The sequence below is a fragment of the Sorex fumeus genome, unplaced genomic scaffold, assembly GCF_029834395.1.
Source record: "Sorex fumeus unplaced genomic scaffold, SorFum_2.1 ptg000032l, whole genome shotgun sequence".
NCBI lineage: Eukaryota > Metazoa > Chordata > Mammalia > Eulipotyphla > Soricidae > Sorex > Sorex fumeus.
Window position 1 is genome coordinate 6,708,619 of NW_026606089.1, and position 7,722 is coordinate 6,716,340.

The 7,722-nt window shown below is 39.1% G+C and overlaps 1 pseudogene; it reads right to left on the bottom strand.

Annotated features, from left to right (window-relative positions):
* Window positions 1-4,361: 4,361 nt before the first annotated feature.
* Window positions 4,362-4,460, bottom strand: LOC130025883 (uncharacterized; annotated as a pseudogene).
* Between the last annotated feature and the right edge of the window lie 3,262 nt (window positions 4,461-7,722).

Here is a 7,722-nt window from a genome sequence, read left to right on the forward strand (position 1 = left end):
TGTAAAGATGAAGTTTCTAAATGGAAGGTAAAAATCTGAGGCCCTCAAGATGATGAATTATGGGGATGCGGGGGGGGGAGCTTGATCTATAGTACAGTAGGTAGAGCATTTGCCTTGCACACGGCCTACCCAGGTTAGATTGCCAGCATCCTGTATGGTCCCCCCAAGCACCGTGAGGAGTAATTCCTGAGTGCAGAGCCAGGAATAACCCCTTTGCATCAGCAGGTGTGACCCAAAAACGCAAAAAAAAAAAAAGATGATGACTTACCTTTAGATATTTTGAAGTCAAGTAGAAACAGCCAGAAAGTTCCCCAGAAAAGAGTTCACCTGGGTCGAAAACATCATCTCCTCTAGCATGAGAGCATACAGAAAATAAGGTTTCCATTTTATGCCAAGTTAAAGCAAGCCAGACATGATCTTGGAAACTTTTTCCAAGGAAAACATGGCTATAGGAAGGATAAGGTGACAACTGAGTCTTAGAGGTCAAATATAGAAGAGAAACGAGGGTCAAAATGTAGGAGGTACATTGGCGACCAGGAATATTTAGAAAAGCATTTTTTAAAAAAGATAATGCAATGAGACATCAATTAAGAACTTTTTAAATGTTTAAGAACAGGGATATAACTCAGTGAAAGAGCATTTGCCTTCCATTGTATGATGATCTGGGATTGATCCTTAGCATTGCAAACTGCATTATTTTTTAATTTTTAATTTCTTTCTTTCTTGCTTGCTTACTTGCTTGCTTTTTTTGTTTTTTGGGTCGCACCTGGCTATGTATAGGGGTATTTTTAATTTTTAGAAAAACTCATAAATTTACCTTTTTACCTGTCGTTTAAAAGGAAATCTAAAATATTTTAGAGTAAATATATGTGAAGAAGAATAAAATTCACAGGAACTATTTAGAGTTCTTAATGATACAGCAGTCAGAATTTTGAGGTTAATTGTATGGGTATTGCATAAATAATTTTTCCCCATTATTTGGGCTCTCTTTTTATCATGGTCACCATTTTTTCTGAGCTGCAGAAACTTCTTAGTTTAATGTAGTCTCATTTGTTTATCTTCACTTCCTCTTCCTTGGTCAGTGGTGTTTCATTCTAGAAGTTTCCCTTAGCTTTAATGTCATGCAGGAATCTTCCCACATTTTTCTCCATATATCTTAAGAATTCAGGTATGATATTGAGGTCTTTAATACATTTGATCTGACTTTCTGCCTGGCACTATAAAGAGGTCTGAGTTCATATTTTTTTTGCATGTTGCTGTCCAGTTTTCCCAGCACCAGTTGCTGAAGAGACTTCCTAGCTCAATTTCATATTTCTTGAGCCTTTATGAAGGTAAGGTAAAGGTAAAGGCCCTCCCATTGTTCGTCGATTTGCTCGAGCGGGCCCAGGAACGTCTCCATTGGAGACTTTGTTGTTACTGTATTTGGCATATGGAATACATCATGGGGAGCTTGCCAGACTGTGCCATGCGGGTGAGATACTCTCGGTAGCTAGCCAGGCTCTCCGAGAGGGGCAGAGGAATCGAACTCGGGTCGGCCATGTTGGCTGCAATTTGCTTGAGCGGGCCCAGTAAAGTCTCTATCATGAGACTTGTTGTTACTGTGTTTGGTATATCGAATACATCTAATGGGCTGGAGCTATAGCATAGCGAGTAGGTCGTTTGCCTTGCACGCAGCCAACATGTCCGATGCAGTTCGATTTCTCTGCCCCTCTTGGAGAGTCCGGCAAGCTTAGAGAGTATCCAGCCCTCACGGCAGAGCCTGGCAAGCTACATGTGATGTATTTGAGCTCTTTATGAAAGATTAGGTAATAATAATCTGAGGGCCAGCGTCAGGATATTTGACTATATTCCATTGATCTGAGGCCTGTCTTTATCTGAATATCATGGTATTTTGATTACTACAACTTTGTAGTTGGGTTTGAAGTTGGGGAAGGTGTTCCCTTCTTCTTTTTACCAAAGATTGCTTTAGCTCTTCATGGGAGTTTATTGTTGTGTATGACTTTCAAGAGTGTTTAATCTATTTATTTGAAAAATGTTATGGGTATCCTTATAGAAAGTGCATTAAATCTTTATAGAGCGTTGGGGTGTATTGCCATTTTGACAGTGTTAAACCTCTCAATCCATGAGCATGGGATGTGATTCCATTTCCTCATATACTCTCTTATTTCGTAAAGTAGAGCTTTGTAAGTTTTTTTTTTTTTTTGGTATAGATCCTTAACATTTTTAGGTGATTCTAATATACTCGATTTTCTGAGGTATTATTGTGAATGGGATTGTTTTTTCTCTATCTCTTTTTTCTCTTTCATTATTAATATATGGGAAAGCCATGGAGTACCAGATATTGATTTTGTAATATGCTACTTTACTAAACAAATCTATTGTTCCCAGGAGCTTTTTTTTAGATTCTTTGGGATTTTCTAAGTATAGTATCATGTCATCTCCAAATAGTAAAAGCTTGAGTTCTTCCTTTTTTTATCTGGATGCCTTTGATATCTTTTTTTTTACCGAAATCATATGGCAAATACTTCAAGTACTATGTTGAATAGGAGTGGTGAGAGTCGGTAACTTGTTTTGTGCCTGATTGTATTTTGGAATTCTAGTTCATTGATTTCTGCTCCAAGCCTTCAGTTTTTCCCCATTGAGAATACTGCTTGCTTTAGGTTTGTGGTAATTTGCTTTGACTATATTGAGGAAAGTACTTTCAACTCCCATTTTGTTGAGAGTTTTTCATCATGAATGGGTTCTGGATCTCATCAAATGCTTTATCTACATCAATTGATATGATTATATGACTTTTATCTTTATTTTATTGAGATGTTGTATTCTGTTGATTGACTAGAGAATGTTAAGCCATCCTTGCATCCCCAAGATAAACCTACTTGGTCATAGTGTGTGATCTTTTGTTGAGTTTCTGGATTCTCTTTGCTGGTATTTTCTTGAGAATCTGTGTATCTGTATTCATCAAGGAAATAAGTCTGTAATTTTCTTTTTTTGTGGTGTCTCTGTCTGATTTGAGTATTAGGGTGATCTTTGCCTCATAGAAACTATTTGGGAGTATTTATGATTCTTCAATTTCCTGGAAAATCTTGATAAATGTTGGCAGCATTTCCTCTTTAAAGGTTTGAAATATTTCACTATTGAATCCATCTGGGACAGGGATTCTGTTTGGGGGGATACTTTTAACCATCCTTTCAATTTCCTTGGTAGTGATAGGTTCAAGTATTCCAAATCTTCTTGGTTCAGCCTTGGGAGGTAATTGGAATCCAAAAATTTATCAATTTATTCAAGATTCTCTCATTTCCTGCTGTAAAGATTCTCAATATAATCTCTGATGATCCTATGGATTTCTGTATTTTCTATTAGGATATGCTCCTTTGCATTTCTGATTCCATTTGTTAGAATTCTTTCTCTTTGTTTCTTTGAGAGGCTTCTTGTGGTTTATTGATCTTATTTATTTTCTCAAAGAACCAGCTTTTGCTCTTATTGGTCTTTTGGATTGTATTTTGGGATTCTAGCTCATTGATATCTGGTAAAACTTTTATTATTTCCTTCCTCCAGCCTAGTTTGGACTACTTTTGTTGGTCATTTTCCAAAATCTTGAGCTCTAATTTATTCATGTAGGCCCTTTCTTTCTTCCTGATGAATTCTGGCAGAGCTATACTCTTTACTCTTAACACTGCTTTTGCTGTGTCCCACAAGTTCTGGTAGCTCGTGTCCTCGTTCTCATTTGTTTCCTGAAACTTTTTATTTCCCATTTGATGTCTTCTCTAAGCCAAAGGTTGTTCATTACTTCCCTTAAAAAATATTTCCTTGCTGAGCTTTAGTCTGTTTGATCTATTGAGAAGTTACAAAGTAGTGTTGAAATCTCCAACTAGTATTGTGTTGCTCTCAATGTTTTTCTTTAAGTCTTTTAGAAGTTTTTTTAAGTATTTTGCTGGTCTGTCATTAGGAGCACCTACAGAGAGGAGGGTGAGTTCTTTCTGATGTACAGATCCCATGATCATGAAGAAATGACCTTCACTCTCTCTTATAACCTATAGCCTGAAGTCCATATGGTCTGATACTAGTATGTCCACTCCAGCTTTGTGGAGGTGTTCTTTTCTTTCTTGAAGAATTGTTTTCCAGCCTTTGACTTTGAGCCCATGGTTGCTTTGATTGGTCAGAAGTGTTTCTTCAGGCAATTGAATGTTGGGTTCAGTTTTCTAATTCATCTTCCCATTCTGTGCCTCTGAATTGGCACATTTAGTCCAGTGACATTGAGGAGATTGTTGTGATGGGGATTTGTGCTATCTTTATGTAGAATTTTTGTACTTGTGTGGATTGTCTTAGCTTAAAGTCGCCCTGTTAATTCTTCTTGCAACAAAAATATGGATCACTTTACAAGTTTGCATGTCATCTCTGTGCAAGGACCATGCTAATCTCTGTATCATTTCAATTTTAGTATATATGTTACCAAACATTTTATGAGTTAATTTTTCCATATTTTTCTCTTCTTATTACTTTGAGTGTTGTCCTTACTCACTCCTGTGGCAGACAGTGATTCCAAATCAAGGAATGTGTCTCAAAGCAGCTTCAATAGATAGATTTAGAACTTTAATGTCCTAGAAAGAAAAATATGGTTTTTACCATATTATCTTTTACCATACCCAAGGCATCAGTTTTACAAAATAATTCTTTTGGAAGATGGTATATGAGTCTTCTTTAATGCCCTTCCCTGAAACCTTCATTAAGACCATTAAACTAGAGCCTTTTGCTGTTCTCACCTCAGTCCCGTGTACATCACCAGGAAAAGGTGGATGGTGTTCTCTGCAATTTGACCACCTTGAATGTAAGTAGGATTTTTCTCCTGAAGGAAGAGGTGAGGAGAATATTAATGATTTCATTCCACCTTATTACAAGTACAACTTGAATGGAAGGTGAGACTCATGAGGCTCCTGTAAAGGACAGAAAAAGGGGTCTCAGTGAAGTTTAATGGCTAACACACATTAACAACCCAGATGACTCCAAGTAGCCTGTGTGTATCTTTGTGTATAGTGAGTTTCATATCTACTGAGAGTGATTCTCAGTCATGACACACAGGCAAAACAGCCCTGTATTTAAAAATCTAGTTCTCTAAGCAGAGTGGGGTCTCTGAAGTGATTGAACAAGTGTATAGTAATTTATTACTAAGCACATAAGTACTTTTCGATCTAAAATTAATTCCAAATATGTCTAAAACGACAGTCCCCTGACCCCGCACCTGTCTTTCCTCACCAGGGCCCCTTGGACGGGGATGGGTGAATTTTCCTCACTGCCCTGAGTAGAGCCCCGGCAGCTGAAGACCTCTGCAACCAGCCATAGGTACGCTTAAGACCACGCTGCCCAAGCTTGAAGGAGACTCATGCATGAAGGAAGTGGAAGCAGAACCTGTGTAAACACACAAAAAATAAAAGGCTGGCGGTCAGGCCGTTTCACCACTCCACAGAGGTCGATGGCGATGGTCAGGAGATGGAAGGAAACGGGTGTCAGGCTGGTTGGTCGTGGAGCAGCAGGTTATTACATGGAAGAGATGTATGTCATAGAGGCCTCAGGAATCCTAAAGCAGGTGCGGGCACTGAGATCCAGGAAGATTCCCTTATATAGATCATAGAACCTCTAAGTAATAAGTAACCTTATTACTTTGAGTGTTGTCCTTACTCACTCCTATGGCAGACAGTGATTCCAAATCAAGGAATGTATTTCAAAGCAGCTTCAATAGATAGATTTAGAACTTTAATGTCCTAGAAAGAAAAATATGGTTTTTACCATATTCTCTTTTACCATACTCAAGGCATCAGTTTGTCATTAAAAGGGGCATTACAGTGATGTCATCAAAAGGAGTTACAGAAAGAACATTGAGGCAGCAAACCATATATTGATTCTTTACATCCACATTGTTTCCTTACATCAGCAGGCCAGTAGTAATACTGGCCTCAGGGAAGAAGATACAAAGCCAAACTGAAACCTTCCACAAGCACTTTCACAAGCTGCAACCACCTTGATTTGCATCCCAAAGACCAGCCTGGCTAGAGCTGGGAATCTACATCCCAAAGATCAGTCCTGGCTAGCACCTGATATCTGCAGATCTAAGACCAGCTAGGTTTCTGAAAGAAAAGGAAAACTGTCTCAGTATACTGAAATCATTTACTGAAGGCAGTTTGAAGGGGAGAAACAGTCTCATCCAAGCTAGTCAGGACACACAGGAAAACAGCTTATAGGAGATCTTTCTCCTCTCCTTGTCCAACCAACATATAAGCATATATAATATTAATCATTTTGTATGGACACAGTAAGAAATACTTTGAGCTTGTAGAATTGCTCTCCTAGGGCCATCTCGATCTCAGACTGCAGTGCTCAGGCAAGATATCTTTCCTATTCCTAGCAGCAGGGCCCTAGTGTTGTCATTACTTTTGGATCATGACATCATATGCCTATGATCAACCTCTTAACTTATAGTTAAGAATCGTGGCACCTTGGCCTGGCTCATCGCGATGCCAGGTTAGCACATAACTTACTGGCTTGTCCTGGTTCCATCCAGTCCCACGTTGGAACCCTGCCCTTGGGGTGCTAGGAAGTGAGGACAACTGAGGCTTAAGTTGAGAAGGCAGAAGCCCAGGAGTAAATAATATTCAAAGCCAATCAATTCCTAAGTTACAAAGCATATTAATTAATTGTCTTCCTGTATCTATACAAAAGGACATTGCATTAAGGTAAACTGCTCAAAAGACATAAAAAGAGGAGGAAGGCAATAACTTACAGTATAACTTCAGTGTCTAAGAAGGATGAGACCTTACAAATGGGTTGGGGCAGAGAGCATAGAAGTGGTTACAGACAGACAAAGTAATGGAAGTGACTCGGGAGCACTGTGATGGGTGCAATTGGATAAACCTAAGCCCCGTGTACTTCAACAGAACCCAGGTGTGTGGGACAGGGGGATGTGATCTCCAAGTCTGCTCAGATCAAGACTGGACCCCCGCCATCCAGATCCCCCATCTTCTAGTAGCTAAGTGTTACAACCATGAACAGCCCCTGGAGCCATGTAATCCCATCAGTGGCCAAGAACCAGAGACTGGATATTGTTGATAAGATAACAACTCTTATTGTCCAGCTCTCACTCTCAGAGAACCTGGTAGGCTTCTGCGAGTATCTTGCCCACATGGCAGAGTCTGTGCTTCTGGTCACTGTTTCTTTTGAAGTACAGAAGCTACTTAATTTAAGATAGTCCCCTTTGTTTATCTCTTTTTCCAGTTGCTTTGCAAGTGGAGTGTTATCTTTGAAGATACCTTTAACTTCAATGTCCTGGAGGGATTTGCCAACCTTGTCTTCAATGTACCTGATGGATTCTGGTCTGATTTTGAGGTCTTTGACCCATTTTTATCTGACTTTTGTGCATGGTGTTAGGTAGAGGTCTGAGCCATTTTTTTTTTTTTTTGCATGTAGCTGTCCAGTTTTTTTTGCACCGTTTGTTAAAGAGGACTCTCTTGCTCCACTTCACATTTCTTGCTCCCTTATCAAAGATTAGATGATTATATATTTGTGGTTGTGTGTCAGTATATTCAATCCATTTCCAATGGTTTGCGGCTCTACCTTTGTTCCAGTACCATGCTGTTCTCATTATTATCACTTCATAGTAGAGTTTGAGGTTGGGGAAGGTGATGCATCCATCGTTTTTTCCCCAAGAATTGCTTTAGCTCTTAGTGGCTG